Source organism: Peromyscus californicus, unplaced genomic scaffold, assembly GCF_007827085.1.
Source record: "Peromyscus californicus insignis strain IS unplaced genomic scaffold, ASM782708v3 Scaffold_12__1_contigs__length_115047231, whole genome shotgun sequence".
NCBI classification, from domain to species: Eukaryota; Metazoa; Chordata; class Mammalia; order Rodentia; family Cricetidae; genus Peromyscus; species Peromyscus californicus.
In genome coordinates this window covers 17,059,685-17,077,482 of record NW_026294413.1, presented here as the reverse complement: position 1 = coordinate 17,077,482, position 17,798 = coordinate 17,059,685, and positions in this window count along the sequence as shown.

The following is a 17,798-nucleotide window of genomic DNA, read 5'->3' as shown; positions in this document are numbered from 1 at the left end:
ATTTCAATGAAACACAAAACACTACCTAGAACACTAAAGTGGTCTCCTGTTACACAGAAGGATGCCAAGAAGTGGTTGGCCTAATTATTCTGATGGGTCAAACAAGAAGAGATAGCTTGGAAGACCATTGGTCAATAGATCTTATGATATGTACCTCTATATTCCCACAACAAGTAGCCATAGATTTGAGCAAATACAGACATTCTGGAATTTCAATGATAACAGCAGAATGGACAGTTTCTCAGGGAGACTTTTCAAGATCCAACCTGTGTAATAATATTTCATGCATGAATTTCAAACAATCTACAAACCAAAGCAACAATTGTCTTTGGATGAGGGAATGAGTCCATGCAGATTACATTTAAAATGTCTTATATATAACCCAGAAAAAACAACAAATTATAGTTTACTTGTTCTGATGGTGTGCAAGACTGACACCAGCTATATCTGCAATATGGAGATATACAGTGCTGAAAGAAAGAAACTGTTCTTTCAGTCCTTGGACCCTATCTTGGCATATGGCACCATATTTGCCAGGACAGTTATTACAATGCTACATCTACCGGTGAATTGCTGCTACAGAACAAAACCAGAGTCTGTGGGACTATCAGGGAGAGTACAGGCTTACTGCCAAACTTGAAAATGAAACCATCAAGAATGAAGAAAGGCGACATAATATTTTCCAGAAAAGCTTATATTCTTCTAGCATGGAAATACAAGCAAATTGCCTTAATGATATCAATAATCCATGACACTTCTGTCTCAACAACAGGAGTAGAATAGAAAAATGGGAGAGAATGCTGTAAAACCCACCTATATCAAGGACTACAATACCCACATGAAAGGCATTGACTGTGCAGAATATTCCTTTTGGGTTGCTCCATTCTAAGGAAAACAATGACGTGGATAAAAAAAAAAAAAGTAGTAATGAGCCTACATGTATTCCAGCGAGTGGAAAATAGAAAAAACTCCTACAAGACTCTGAAGAGAATGTAAATACTTACGTAAATTTTGTTTGGTCCCTCTTCATAGAGGAAAATGTTTTACATAGTACCATATGTTAAAAAAGCACTAGGAACTTAATTGTTTCATTCCTTGTTTAATTGTTTCATTAGCCATTTAATTGTTTTTGTAAATAAAAATGTTATAATTATTGAAAAACAAAAAATACATATATTAGGTTTGCTTAATAATCTAATAATTTTAAATATTATCTCACATACAACATTTCTTCATTATACCTAAACTTAAAATTGACAAAGCAACTTGACAATGGATATTTGCCAAAATATCATGCCAAAGATATATGATTATCTTTACAAAGATAATCATATCAAGAAACTTTAGGAAGATGCCCTTGAAACTCTATTGAAAGGAAATGTTCTTTGTTTCATGCTTTATAGCTCCATTATAAATATTTTTAATCCCATGTCACCTTAACACTAGGTGTTCACTGCTGCCATTTTTGGAATTAAAAGGCATAACCTGATGAACCATAGTAAAATTACTTAACTCATCAATTTTACTAAATGAAGAGCATAACATTTAGTAACAGCATATTATTACCATGTAGTCATTAGTTTTTATAAATTTAAATAGTTGATAAAATTTTAAGAGAAAATAGATGAAGTAATTAGTTTGACTTAAAATATACAATTGGAACACTTATTATGCTGAACTATACAGTTTACCACATTTGAAAGCCACCCTGTATGCATGTGTAATATATCAATAATAACAATCTGCCACTTACATATTACTAATTATAAACTTCCCCTTGGTGTTGTTGATATGACACTGGCAGATTCTACCTCATCAGTACAAACAGATGGTAATTACCAAGTGAATGAAGCAGATTGCTACTATGCCACTATGTACATTGACTCTGTCTGCTGTTTTAGGGAATTCATCATTTAATGACTCAGTGGAATCATGTCCATGTTAACAATTAGATATTTGAAAGAACATTTTGGAACAATGTGGGTTGAACAATTACAAATACTTGATTAGTAAGATGTTGATTCATTTTAGGGGTAAAGAACAAAAATTTTTACAATGGGAAAGGCTACATCAGTAAGAACAAAATGAGCACTGTCTTACACAGATCAAAAGCAGTGTAATAGTAAGTTTTCTTCATAGGTAAGGCTTCAGAGAAAGTCTTTAGGTCGTCATTGCTTGTGCGCATATGTGTGTGGTGGGAAAGGTGTCCGGAATGTATGATTCTTTAAATATTTAAAATGGTTTGATAAAATACATTAAAATAATTTATAATTTCTATTTTACTTATGAAAAATACCCATGTGTAAACTGGGAATGAGGAGAAGCAATAGAGGGGATGGGGTGGGGGATGAGGACATGAGAGAACAGGATGTATCTGGGGGAAGGACAGAGTGGGAGAACAAGGAAAGATATATATATATATATATACGTATATATATATATATACGTATATATATATATATATATATATATATTCCATTGTTTACTTTTGTATTTTCAGATATTGTTTTAAATGCAAGGCTTTAAACATGCAAGACAAACACCAAACCTGCATTCTGCAACTGTAACCTCCATTAACTTCTTTAGTACTGGTTAAAGTGATACAAGCTTGTGTTAATTATTTTTGTTACCTATAATTTTACAAATAAAATTTGAAAATTAAAAAAAATTAAAAAAAAAATTCTATTAAGCCGGGTGGTGGTGGCGCATGCCTTTAATCCCAGCACTCGGGAGGCAGAGCCAGGCAGATCTCTGTGAGTTCGAGGCCAGCCTGGGCTACCAAGTGAGTTCCAGGAAAAGGCACAAAGCTACACAGAGAAACCCTGTCTCAAAAAAAACAAAAAAAAATAAAAATAAAAAAATAAAAAAAATAAAAATAAAAATAAAATTATACATGTAACGTCTAAAATTACGTTTTAATTGTGTATATTTTTATAAATACACATCCAAAACTGAACTTTACAGACAAAAGCGATAAACAAGCAAGCGCTCTCTGGCTCTGTGTCAGTGCATGGGTGAGCAATGCCTGTGTGTTGCACCAGAGTTAACGATTCCTTCTATCACATTCCCATGTCATCTTTTAATAGCTCTGTTCTTTCCCTGTAGTGCCATTAATGAGTAAGAGAAAAACAATGGGTGGGATTTAATTTAGGGTAACATTTGTCTGTTTATTGACACAAGTAAGACAGTTTCAAGGCAGCAGGATCAGCCCTGTTCCTATTTCTATGCACAATGGTATGCTGCTGCATTTAGACATATCAGAAGACAGAACATTACATTTTGGCTTGTAGGTGTACTTTCTCAACACACAAAGTATTTAAAAAGTATCTATAATAATCACATTGTGTTTTGTGCATTTTTTCTAAAACTTAGAGATAAGGTTAATATACAAGAAGATTCAGTGTTTTCTCAAATAAATGCCTTTAAAATTCAATGCCAGGAAACTAAATTCTCAGCATTTGTTTGCAGAAAGTTAATGATACAAAATGATCACTCAGTATGTACTATTGAATTTCTAGTGCTATAATTTTTGAAAAAAAGGATGTGGTCCAATTACTCTGTAATTTGCTTAGAATACTTATTTATGAATGTTTTATTTCACAATAATTATTGATATAAAATTCCTGAGCTCCACTTCTTATTCTTTTAAATTTGAGATGATTCTTGGGAACCTGTAAAGCAAGTGAATCAAACAATCTCTGTGTTTTGATATAACAATGATGAATCTAAAATGCAATAACCATACATTTCAAAGATCTCCAAAACATGAGAGATTTGATTAAAGTGTTCTTATATTTTCATCTTTTCCAAAATAGTAATATATATATATATATATATATATATATATATATATATATATATGTTTGCTAATTCAGGATACAAGACAATAAAAAATATCTTATTATTCTTGGTTATAATCAGTAAAGATAAATTGCCAATTCGACTAGGTAACTAGAAAAAGTCAAGGGAATACCACAACTTCAAAAGAGGAAGGATATGGGTCTCTTGACATGGCCCACTGTGAGTCTTCCTGTTAAAGAAATAACCATAATTAGATATCAAAATTTCAAATAGTTACAAAACAGAAACTCTTTAAAATGCAATCATCAAGTCACAAAATATAAATGTTACAGGCCCAATTGTGGGACTGAATATCTATACATCACCAGAATATCTATACATCACCAGAATATCTATACATTACCAGAATATCTATACATCACCAGAATATCTATACATCACCAGAATATGCATCCGATTTGGAACAAGTAAAAGAGAAGAGGCATATGAGGGAGGAATGGTAGAGTAAGGTTAGATTACTAGTTCCAAACCCAGTCAGATATGAAGAGTGCTTTTAGTATCATCTAGCAGAGCAGGGTCAATATAGTCTCTAATATTCTTATACACTTCAAAATAAATGTCTTAACCATTAAGTACATAGAAAAGATAAGGGTTTGAGGAGATAGAATTGTTAATCATTACATAATATATCAGTGTATGTAGTGGGTAGCTGTTCCAGCTTTGACCTGGAAGTACTACCCCTAGTAAAGCTTCTGGTAACTGCCACACCTACTTATGACCTGCCCCTGGGGTGGGGCCAAGACCCCAGCCCTTAAGGAGCCCTTAAGACCCAAGATCCGGACTTGCTGGGCCACTTGGTTCCTCATGATCCTGAATGCTGGGTGGTAGATTGGGCAGAGTTCTCCAGAGAACCCTGCTGGACTACACCTCACCTCTCCCGGATCCTAAAACCAATCGCTTTACCTGCTGTAAGTTACCCCAAATTAACCTTTTTAACTACGTGGAATTGCCTTGTTAAATTCCCCAAAATAAGTGTATCACATTATCATTAAGTGTAGTGTAGGTATATATTACAGATGTATACGTGTGTAACAATTATGTCAAACTAAAAGTTTAAATATTCCACCAGAAACAGAAGCAGGAATAAGAAACATAAGAAAATACAGTCAATTTTACTTTGGAATGAAAAAAATATTTAGGCATATCTTGGCAGTATGTAAAGCATTATAAATCAGGGACACAGGTTAAAGAAAACTAAAGCCCATTTATCAACCCCGTCCCTTGGAGGTGATGAGTTAAAGGTCTTAAACACTTTAATATGTCTTCCTGTCCTTTCCTTCCCTAATTTTTAATCTTATTAAAATGATTTCTAAATGCATAGACTTATACTTTCCCTAACATCTTCTAAAAACTATTTGTTTGTTTATTTTGTATTTATGTATATGGTCCTGAGTGCATACACCATGTACGTGTAGATACCCATAGTCTGAAAGAACAGTAATCAAACAATGTATAATCAAACAAGTAATCAAACAAGGTAAAATGTGTCAAAAACCTTCATTCATATTGACTTGTCTCAGCATCTACCTTTTGGTCTTACCCCAAGCTTATTATCTTCCACTCACAGATTTTAAGGTAGACATAGACCCAATTCCTGTTTTGTGCTCTACATTGGTATGGCCCTGTATTTTGAACCATAGGTTCAACCCTCCTCTGCTTAAGGCCTGGAGAACCAAATGATTAAATGTTTCAGTTTTTATGCTTATCTCAGGCTCCATTCAAACTAAATAATCCAGTGTCCTCATAAGCATCCTGCCAGATAGTGCCCTTAAACTAAAACTTATTATGTTTTCAATTTAATGTAGCTACTCACAGTTATATGGCTGGTTCTTAACACTAATTAAAATTTTACCTTAATCATTAGAAGAAGGTGCTTTATAATAGATGATCCTAATGATTCAGTCTCAACTAAGCAATAACACTGTTTTATTTCAAACTTCCTGAAAGCCTATGATGTCATCTTAGCTTGTAATAAATCCTTCATTCCTAAATGTACTAAAGCGTCTGAGGATGGGATCCTCAGAGGTACACAAGACAATATGATAATTGGATGAGGTGCAGAATGACAAATAGAAACCATCTGAAATCCTAAAGTTGACTCACTGAGAATGTCTCTCCAGGGAATGTTGAGTAATTCTGGATGTGAAATTCACAAATGCTCACAGTACAAATCCTGTGTCCAATGACCCTTGAGTGTCTCAGGTAATGAAAATCTAATGGCTGAGTATTTAAATCACATTTAGATCTAAATTAAATTCTATTGTCTTGGAAAGTCATTTTTAATGTGTCCTAAAAAAATCTAATATGCTAAAAATGTGATATTAAATTATTTCAATATCACTGTTTATTAAATTTATAGACATTGAAACAAGGATGATTGTCTTGAATTGCTACTAAAGGTTACTCCAGATTTAATTCAATTATATATTGAAACTTTAGGTTGGTCCAATTAATAAATTTCCAGGCCTTTTTTTCATTCTTGATTATGAAATGGTGGCTAGAAAACATATTCTGAACTGACTTTCAGTGTGCCCTGCCCTGTACTTCTCTTTCAGGCAATGTGTTATTAAAATTCTTGCATAAAGAATTTCCCTTGATGACAGTAGACAACAAGCAATGTTTAGAAATCTTTTGTAACCAAAGTCTTAAAACTGATGAGGAGTACTAAACAGGTAAGCCATGTTTTCATACCTAAATAATTTCATCAAGGCTTCCTTCATTAGCAATGTTTTAATGGTCTTTGTCTGGCCGTGCACACTTCTTCCTCTGTCATCACTGGGTAGAGAATGTGAGAGCTTTTCCTCAGAATGCTCTACTGAAAGCTAAGGTTTGAAGGGACCAGCTTCCCAGGAGTGAGGGAGGTCTATCCCCCAACCTCTCCATTTTGCAGTGGTCCGACTCGCTCATCTTGATTTCACAGCAGTGAGGTAGAGGAATTTGGTGCCTTAATAACACATACATACAGGAAATGGGCTGAAGGGGATCACATGACCACAGGTATACAATGCCAGAGTCAGGGAGATCCTAAGAGAGTAAGACTTTGGGGACACTTAGGGACCACCATTCTGGATAAAAAGCCACATATTTACAGCTATTTCTCACGCAAATAACCCTCCCCTACATCCAAAAAAAAAAAAAGAAGTTCTGAAGCTCATGTTTGTTCCAATACTTGTGATTTGGTGACATAGAAATAGGCTCTGAGTTCATAAGTTAGGCAGCTAATATTGTGGAGTTCATGGGCATTAGACACTGCCTTTTATAAATCCTGCTTGTTTGGGTAAAAACTGAATCTTAGAGGCATGAGAAGAAGGAGGCATGCATTGCTGAGGAAAGGAGAGAGGACTGAAACTCTGAGTTATTAATGGTCAGGGTTCTAGGAGGAACGATGAGTCAGAGCTTAAGATCCTGAGTTTGGAAGCTAGGACTCCACTCCAGAGATTTAGCAGCCATATGAGAATTGGAGGATACAGAGTTAGTGATAAAAAGATCACAGTGCAGGAGAGGAAGAATGGGACTAGGGAATAGGGGTCAGGTGCTTCAGCAATTCACATGTTTACTATAAATGTGGAATACGGGACAGCAACAGGGATGGTGGGAAGTGGGATCTTGTGAGGAGTGTTCAGGAAACTGGTTCTGGGATGCCCTGACACCTGGCCTATGAAGTTGGGCATCATTCACCACAATAGTGAAATTGGAAAAGGCATTGATCTCTGGACTTTCAAAGATTAAACCTGGGACTAATCTTCAAGGTCCATGCCCTCCCTGCAAAAAGATAATAATACACACTTAATTATACAATACTGAATTTTCATAGTAACCCCAAATGAACTGCAGTTCAAAATTCATAACATTTAATGTTAGTATATATATATATATATATATATATATATATATATATATATATATATATATATATATATATATACACACACACACACACTGAAATTGTTATTTGGAAACTGCTTCATGTAATTTAAAAATAGGATAAACTTTTATTTGGAATGTGTAGCTTTACCGAAAACTGTAATAGTGGTGGCATGCTTCCACTGATTAAACAACCAAGACACCTCCTCAGGGGGAAGGCTTCTGAGGAAATAATTTACTGACTTTGAAGATGACTTAGTAATTAACCTCCTGGTAGTTTTTTCTAAACTACTGTAGAAGTCTCAACAGAAGAACAGTAACTTAATTCCACAAACAAAAATTAAATAGGCTTTGGAACAAGATCTTTTGGAATAGGGCAGTTAATATTCCACATGAACTAAATGTACCTATTCAAATGAACATGTACTGTAATTACTTCTCTACATTCTTATGCCATATAGTAGTATGTTTGTTAGTAGAAAAGATCAGAAAATATTGATATCATATTCTGTTGAGTGTAGTTCTAAGGATAGGCATCATTGAAAGGAAAATGTAAATGTTTCTGATGACTTCTTTAATATGCAAAATATTACACAATGAGTATTCACAGGTAAAATTGTTGGCGGTCAGAGTACAGAATGTTATATACTGTGACACAAATTATAAGACATATTATAAGGGTGTGTGGAATAATTAATTCCGAAGTTATCTTGAGGAATGCATTTCACTCAGTATAAAATTCACTTATGGGTACCCAAAAATGGAAGTAAAATGAAGCTAAATATTTGAACACACATTCCAACCTTTAAATATACAATAATGTGGGATATTAAATGAAAAGTTCAGTTCAAAACAAAGGATATCTTTCCTGTAATTATTATTCAGAAAGGCCTCAGAAGTTACGTAAACAACATGGGCTATTGGCATTGCTTTTACTTACCCAACAAAACTACATGGTAAGACCCATCCTTCTGATTATGATGCTACATTATTGTGCTACAAGCTTGTCTTAGTTTAGTGTTCTATTGTTGTAAAGAGATACCATCACCACAGCAACTCTTACAAGAGAAAACATGTAATCTGGACTTCCTTACAGTTTCAGAATTTTGTTTCCTCATCATCCCAGCAGAGAGCATGCTAGCATGCAGACAGACATGGTGCTAGGGAATTAACTGAGAGTTCTACATCTGGCTATGTAGGCAACAGGAAAAGAAACACTGGGCCTGGATTGGGCTTTTGTAACCTCCAAGTCCATTCCAATTGACACACTTCCTACAAGAAGGTCACACCTGCCCCAAGCAGGGCATACCCATTAATCTTCAAATTATCCCACTCCCTGATGACTATGTGCTCAAATATATGAGCATATGGGGAACACTCATTTTCAAACCACTACTTTCCACTAACTACCATCCATAAACTTGTAGCCCTATCATAATGTGGAAAAAAAAAAAAAACATTCAATCAAACTTCAAACTTCCCATTATCTATCAAAGTCTCAACACTATTTAGAAGTGCCCAAGGTTTAAAATTTCTGAGACTCATGGTAATATCTTTACTGCTACCCCCATAAAGTCAAAATTAAAAAGCAGATCAAATCTTTCTAAAATACAATGGCACAGAAAATGCATTACCATTACAAAAAGGAGTAAATGGAGCATGGTGAGGAAATACTGGATCAAAACAGCATCGAAACTCATCAGAGCAAACTTACCATCCTGCATCTTCTTGTCTGACATCAAAATGCTCCTCAGATCTCCATCTCCTTCCATCTTTGGTGCTGCCACATACTTCTCTTTCTTGGTCTGACTCCATAACTTGTTAGCAGACCTCATGCGCAGGTCCCGAATGACTCTACCATGTCCAGCATCTTGGGGCCTTCAACGCTATCCAAGGTTCACCTTCAGTTTCACCCAGTTGCCTCTATGCAGGCATACTCTGACATTTCTCTGGACCCAGGGTCTTTCCTAAGCAGTGGAGAGAGATTCCAAACCCTTTTCTTATATCCTTAACTCGAAAGCTTGCAGGGGCTGGAATGTGGGCCCTCACTCAAATACATTTTCACAATGTTGGTGGTTTTCTTCACTACTTATGCTTCTCTTTAATTCCTTTTCACACTTTGAGTGCTTAGCTGAGTGGAGGTCTTGTCCTGAGGCCACCACTCCTTTTATTCCATTTAGCAAAAGGCTTTTTCAACTTTTTGTCCCTTGAGTATTTGACTTAATTCCATTATGGTTCCTGGTGCTCCTTTTCTCCTCAAACTCTACATCTGGTGTTTTCTCTCACTCAGCTTCTTAATTTTCATTGCAGATCTGCCTAAGAGTGGCCACTAATAACCATACGACAAAGTCAATATTAAACTGCCTTAAAATTTCCCCTGCTAAAGGTATTAATTCAAAAGTTTTCAATTTATCCTTAAGCAGACTTTTTGGACAAGGACAAAATCTTCACATTCTTTGCCAAAATATCACAGGAATGGCTTCTCAGGCACATGCTGAACTCCTGTACTCTAAACTTCTTTAGCTGGGCCAAGCACAATCCACATTTCTTTCGGCATCCAATGTCTCCCACAATCCTACTAGTGTGGCAGACAGAGCCCTGCTTAAAATGTTAAACTACTTTCTCAGTCCAAAATCCGAAAGTCTACATCCTGTCAACAAGAATCCCTGTCAGGCCTGTCACAGCAATAGCCCACTCCTGGTACCAACTTCAGTCTTGGTCAGTGTTCTATTTCTGTAAAGAGACCCCCATGACCAAGGAAACTCTTATAAAAGAATTTGGGGGTAGCACATTGATGACTAAGCATTCAAATACATGAGCCTATGGGGCCACTCTTATTCAAACTACACTAGGCCATAGAGAAAATAAATGTGAGAAGTTCAAGAATTCTTCCTATTGGCTAGCATTTTATAGTGCTGAAGGGAGTACTTAGGGTGTTGTAGAGAAGAGACATCAATGGTATTATTCAGTGCTGGGTCCTAAGGGCTGCAATATCCAACTTTCTTGTAAGATATCCTATCAGTATCACAATGATGTGACTTTTATGAGGATATTGGCCCCTTTCCCTTTGATTATTGTCCTGCTCCACAATAGGGTTATTTCTTGCCTGGTGCTATAAAATACTGGTTAAAATTCCAATGTTGGGGAGGTCATCAGCATGAGCATAGAACCTGTTATTGTTATTTTGCTAAATGACCATGTTGTCAAACTTGCTTCTAAATATTTATTTTTGTACCTATAGATTTGTGCTGTTTGTAATCTTGATCAGATATGCTTCTTTTTCACAGCACTAAAATCCTAATGCTGAGAATAAGAGACTGAATGCTGAGCACTAAACAGGTAAACTATATTAACTCCGTTTTGAATAAAGCTTGAGGAACATGGCAGAAGAGGAGGAGACAAAGAACTGAAGAGCTGAAGGATGTGGAAGGAGGCTGTGAATTGTTGTCTTCTTGATATAGCTTGGCCTTGACAGTCATGAACTCACAGTAGATGTGGTTACCTTCACAAGATCTATGGAAGATCAGCTCCACCAATTTTCTAGCATTAATGATGTAAATAATCTATAGGTTCACTCCTTACTGAGAGGCTATTGTCAACATATAGTTGAGAATAGAGGGAGAAACAATCTTTTTTTTAAAAGATATGACAATTGCTAGGGTTCCATGTATTAGTAGATGGCCCCACACCCATAGACATGTGGGCAATGTTGTCTGACCTTCATGAATTATCAAAATATGTCATGAATTTGGAGGAGGTTGGGCTAGGAGAAACATAGAATGTCTTAATTACTTTTCATTTCCTGCAAGGAAATACCAAGACCAATGAACCTTACTGAAAGAAGTGGATGTTGAAGATTTCTTTACAAATTGAGATGGTTAGAGTCCATGGCCATCATTGTAGGAAGCATGGAATCAGGATTGTGGCCATGACACTAGAGCAGTAGCTGAGAGCTGATTTCTGATTCACTAGCAGGAGTCAGAAAAAGAAGGAGCTAATGGGAAATTGAGTATGCTTTTGAAATCTCCAGGCCTACCCACAATGACATAGCTTCTCCAACAAGCCACAACTCCTAATCCTTTCCAAACAGTTCCACCAATGAGGGACTGAGTTTCAGACATATGAGCCTGTGGAAAACTTAAATTCATGGCTGTGTCACAACTAGCTGTCCAAGAGAAATAAATTTTTATGCTATTATTCATGTTTACATTTTTTGACATTAGCCTTAAAAGTTTTATTTATTTAGAGTTACCATGTAATCCCTTTTTCCAAGTTACATTACTGAGAAACTTTAAATATCCAAATTTAGAAGAATGAATCCAAATCCCTCCCAAACCAACTAGAATTGAATGAAGTCTTTAATGTAAAACCTTAAGCCCTGAAACTGAAAATTTAGAAAAAAAAAAAAAAAAAAGGGATGCAAGAATATAGAAAAGCTTTTGGAATAGGACTTAATCCATTCAGAAAATCATACTTACAAATGACAAATGAAGCCTCACAAATTTAACAAACATTTGGCAAAATAAACATAAAAGGTAATTTAGTAAAATATATACTACAAAATTAGATACCATGTTTGTTAGCTATACATTTGACAAAAGATTAATTTATAGAGTTTAATGAAAATAAAAAGTGATAAAATGTGAAGTTTAAAAAAAAGAACCCTAATCGCTAAATAGGCTAATGAAATTGAAAGAGCTATAAATGGTGAAATATAAGATTCTAATAAGCATAAAAAATGTCAAAACTTACTAGACATCAGAGAAATGTGAGTTATATCTACCTTAATATTTCTTCTTATTCTAGGCAGAATGCCTGTCAGTTTGAAAAATACTGAGGTGGGAGTACACAAAAGTGTTCCATTTTACACTAATGATAGGAATGTAGATCTACCAGCCATTAATAAAGTCATTATGAACTTTTCTCGAAAAACTAAAAGTAGATCTACCATGTGACTGATCCATACTTCTCACAGGTATTTACCAAAAGTCCTACAGACTAACATTCAAAGAGATATTTCAATACCCATGTTTTTGCAGCACTATTTGAAATAATTAAGTTGCAGAAAAAATATAGGTTTACACCCACACTGTAATGGTTAAAATAATGAGATATATATACATAATGAAACTGTTTAGACATGATGAAGGGAGTTAGGATAGTTGAAGGAAAATAGATGAAAATGGAAATAACCATACTAAGCCAATTAAGCATGTCTTCCAAAAAATAAATATTATATGTTTTCCTTACGATTTGTTTCTTATCCATATTATATAATATAATAATATAATATAAATCATTATGATGTGAAATCAGAAGCAAAGAAAGGTAGCAGATCAAAAAGGTCTAGAGAAAAAGGGAAAGCAGAGCTATGGGAGTTTAGGAAGTTGTGGGGGAATATGTTCAAGGTGCAATGCACACCAATCAGGAAATAACATTGTATAACACAGTACCATATACAATAGAAGAACTTGGTGAGACATATTTAAATCTTATACCAAAAATAAACTAATATTTATAAAATTACCACTAATAGTTAAAGTTAATGTGTCACTACACTTTTATCATACCATGAAAAATAAAAGAAGATTTGAGATATTTCTGATGAATTTGGATTGCTTTGTTACACTCTTTGTAACATAAAGGAATTCTACTGTTAGGAAAACTTTAATTTTCAGTGAGCAATCTTTATTCTTTCTGTTTTAATACGACTTTACACCTCTGCATCATTCAGAACTTTTACTAGTCTAAGGAGCAATATATTTTAACAAATTAGTTTTACTTCTTTCTGTTAATACCTGGAAAATTCTAACCCTTTATTTATGTCTGCATGTAGGTTTCAATTTTCCAGAATATTCTATATTTGTTTCACACATAATTTTAAAAGAAGGTTAATTTTGAAAGTGTATTTTATACTTATTTTTGATTAATATCCTTTGCATTGTCACAGTTTTTTCCATTTATGTTCTGAAAAAAAATCCTTTTTGCTTGTTTTGTTGGAGAATATGAACTAAGAAATAGTGTGTTTAATAATTTGTTTTGTGTTTGCATGTGAATTTTTAAAGAAGCTTGTTTTATGACATAAGACTACCCTTAGCACTGTTCATACATTATCAAGAGGAGCAAATGATTTGACATACTGCAAGTCTTCTAGAATTAGATGGAAACAACCGCATGTCCTTTCAGGGTTCATGGTTGTCAACATTTCTTGACACTATGCCATTATAATAAAGTTGAAGTGGTAGCTAATTGATTTCATTTACATTTTTAAGTAACAAATGATGCTGAGATCTTGTCAAGTTCTTTTATACTTTTCATACATTTGATAAGACTTACATTAAGATTTTGGTTACTTTTGATATTTTTTTTATTTCCATTGAGTTTTGAATATTCTTTCTATATTTTTTTCGTGAAAATTTGGTTGTCTTTGTATGTTAATCTAATCTTTGAGCCTCAACCCCCAAAATGCAGAGGACTGGCAACATTGAAAAACATTCTTGTCTCTTAGTCATTCTTTATCTAGATATAAGAAATGTGCTCTAGCCAGAAGTGCAGTTTCCTAAAACTGATTTTATGTATCATATTGAACTTAAGAGATTGAAAAATATAAATTTATCTTAAATATTTTAAGGTTAGAATTCTAAGTAAAAATTTTGATACTTGTAAATTTTAGTGGCTAAATGCATTACTTTCCTTGCTCTCTGGGTAACAAAGTATTTTGTATTTGTCTTGTTCTCTCTCTCTCTCTCTCTCTCTCTCTCTCTCTCTCTCTCTCTCTCACTCTCTCTCTCTCTCTCTCTCTCTCTCTCTCTCTCTCTCTCTCTGTGTGTGTGTGTGTGTGTGTGTGTGTGTGTGTGTGTGTGTGTGTGTGTGTGTAAATGTTGCTTGACAAATTTGATACTTGGTTGATAGACTTGGAAATGTTAAATAATTGTTTGAAAGGTGGATAAATTAATGGCTTAATAAGAATACATGCACCAGAATCTCTTATTCTGTGTCCTTTCTACTAACTACTTTAGAAGTAAAGAAAAAAAAATCACAAAGAGTCATTAAAGAGAAGACAATTTCATGAGAGAACTGAGATTGAAGAAATATGAGCTAAGGACAGAGGACACTTGCTGGGTGTGAAAACAGGAGAAAGTGGCCAAATTCCTATGTGACATACTGTGGACAGTGTACCGTGATATTCCATGGACAGCGTAGTTTAGGTGATTTGAGAGTGGCTTAGAGATCCTTCTCTTTATCTTTAAGAACACTCATTAGTTTAAAATCACCATTTCTATTCATCCATGTAAACAAAAGTCATGTCTTTCTACTAAGTGAAAAATAGAGCAATTAAAAAAGCTTAGAATATATCTGGATGGCTTTTAATGAGTGAGAAACTTTTATAAATTGGAGTTTTCCTGAAATTTTTGGGAAGCCAAAAATGTAATTGAATTGGATATCACAACTTGTTCATTACTGAAGGGATCTAGGTCCAAAAAATATAAAACAAATAAAAATCTCTTTTGTTTTTTTTTTTTGCACTTTAATACCATTTTTGTACTATGCTCTCTTTTGATAAATAAATACACAAAAATTGTATATAAAAGCAGAAGTAAGAAGTTGATATTCTATATTGCTGAGAAGATAAAAGCCATATGATGTTCTCACTGTAATATTTTTTGATTCTGCTCAGCAGAGTTCCATTTTCAGTCATAACTGGAATTTAAATATGTTTGAGTAAAGATATTACCTATCTCATTTTCAATACCACCTGTTTTCGCCCATGACTTGACATTCATCTTAGGATGCACAGTTAGTGTAAACAACATTAAAGATAACATTTTGCACTGTCAGACATTTTCATAAGTCTAATAGTAAAAATAAATTTATTTACTATATTTCTGTAGCTAGAGTTTTCCTGCCTGGCCCACAGTCAGGACAAATCTCTCTCACCCGCCAGTCCCACAGCAGCTCAGAACCGACCAAGTAAACACAGAGACTTATATTGGTTACAAACTGTATGGCCATGGCAGGCTTCTTGCTAACTGTTCTTACAGCTTAAATTAATCCATTTCCATTAATCTATACCTTGCCACATGGCTCGTGGCTTACTGGCATCTTCACATGCTGTTTCTCATCATGGCGGCTGACAGTGTCTCTCTGACTCAGCCTTCTACTTGCCAGCTTTATTCTCCTCCTTGTCCCGCCTATACTTCCTGCCTAGCCAATGGCCAATCAGTGTTTTATTTATTGACCAATCAGCAACACATTTGCCATACAGAACATCCCACAGCATATTTCTATTTTTTTTATCACTTTAATGTATGTATTCCAAGTATGTATATATGCATATACACCCTCTAGGCAGTTTCATTACATTCTTATTGTGCTCATATAGAAAATGCCAAGTATGCACCAAAATACATCTAGATTTCTTTATGTGTTTTCAACATAAGTTTTATAAATATATAGTTTCACAAATTTGCACATCTCCATGCCCTCCAGGGAAGGACAATATGCTAGATGTTAATAGTCTTAAGACTTATTTTTACAAAATGATTTTCTTATTCAGCATTCTATCCTTTTCCTTCCTGAAAGACATACAAAGATGAGGAAAGATAATACATTGGGTAGTCCTGGTATTGGGTAATTGTACAATTTTTTTTTTGTTTTGTACTATGGCCTTATTCTACATTTTAACCATCTATATTTAGCTAGCAATGACTTAGCACAAATCATGATGTTAAAAATATGTGGAAGGTAATGGTAAAAAAAAAAAAAGTTCATACCACCCTTGTGCTGACATGAAGATCATTTAGTCTAACTGAAACCAGACACAGGAAACATCTCACTGGTGGGAGGATAGAATCTGTACAATAATGCACATTATTATTGTGGGCAAACAAGAGAACTGACAGTAGCTCATAAGGTTTTTGGTGCCCATGAATCCTAATGAATAGGTAGACTTGCAACACATGTCCACAATAATGACATGGTAAGAATCTCTGAATTTACCACGTGCATTCGACGCAGTATACTTTCGTCTTTGTTAGAGTTTCTATTTCTATTATGAAATGCCATAATCAAAAGGAAGGTAGAGAAGAGTTTATTTGACTTACACTGACCAGGAATATGTCTAATTCCTAGTTTTCATTGTGGTAGAAGGTGTTATGCACACAACTGGGTGAAAAGAAAAATCAGTGGTCTCATTCAGCACTGGATATTATAAGCTACAATACTGATCTACAAGCACTATGTGTTAACTTGTGTTATAGTGTCCAGACTGTTTATGGGGTAAGGAAAGTTTCTTTGAATTGAATTTGAGTCCTGATCCATAGGAGGGAATTTGTGCCTGGTATTACAAACATGGTAAGAAAAGCACATGGCTAGAAAAGTCATAGGTCCTACAGAAAATCTAATGTTGTTGTTTTACTTAATAATCTTGTTGTCAAGCTATGTTCTAGATATTTATTTGTATATTCATATATTTGTTGCTGGAGAGCTTCTCTCCAGGTCCCACCAAGCCCCGCAGTCCCACAACCCACGTATAAAATAATCACTCAGATGCTTATATTACTTATAAACTGTATGGCTGTGGCAGGCTTTTTGCTAACTGTTCTTATATCTTAAATTAACCCATTTCTATAAATCTATACCTTGCCACAGGGCTCGTGGCTTACCGGCATCTTTACATGCTGCTTGTCCTGGCGGTGGCTGGCAGTGTCTCCCCCTCCTTCTTCCTGTTCCCTCAATTCTCCTCTCTCCTTGTCCCACCTATACTTCCTGCCTGCTCACTGGCCAATCAGTGTTTTATTTATATACAGCAATATCCACAGCAGGTCCTAGAGAAAATCTAATGTTGTTTTTTTACTTAATAATCTTGTTGTCAAGCTATGTTCTAGATATTTATTTGTATATTCATTTATTTGTGCTTCAACAAAGTCTGTCAGTCAAATTTCTTAATATCATTGACAGTTGTTAATTAGGACATGCATTAATCATTAAATGTGTTGAAAATAAGTGACTGAGTGCAAAGCCATCATGAGACATCTATCAAAACCTGTATCCCAAGAATAAGAGAATATGGA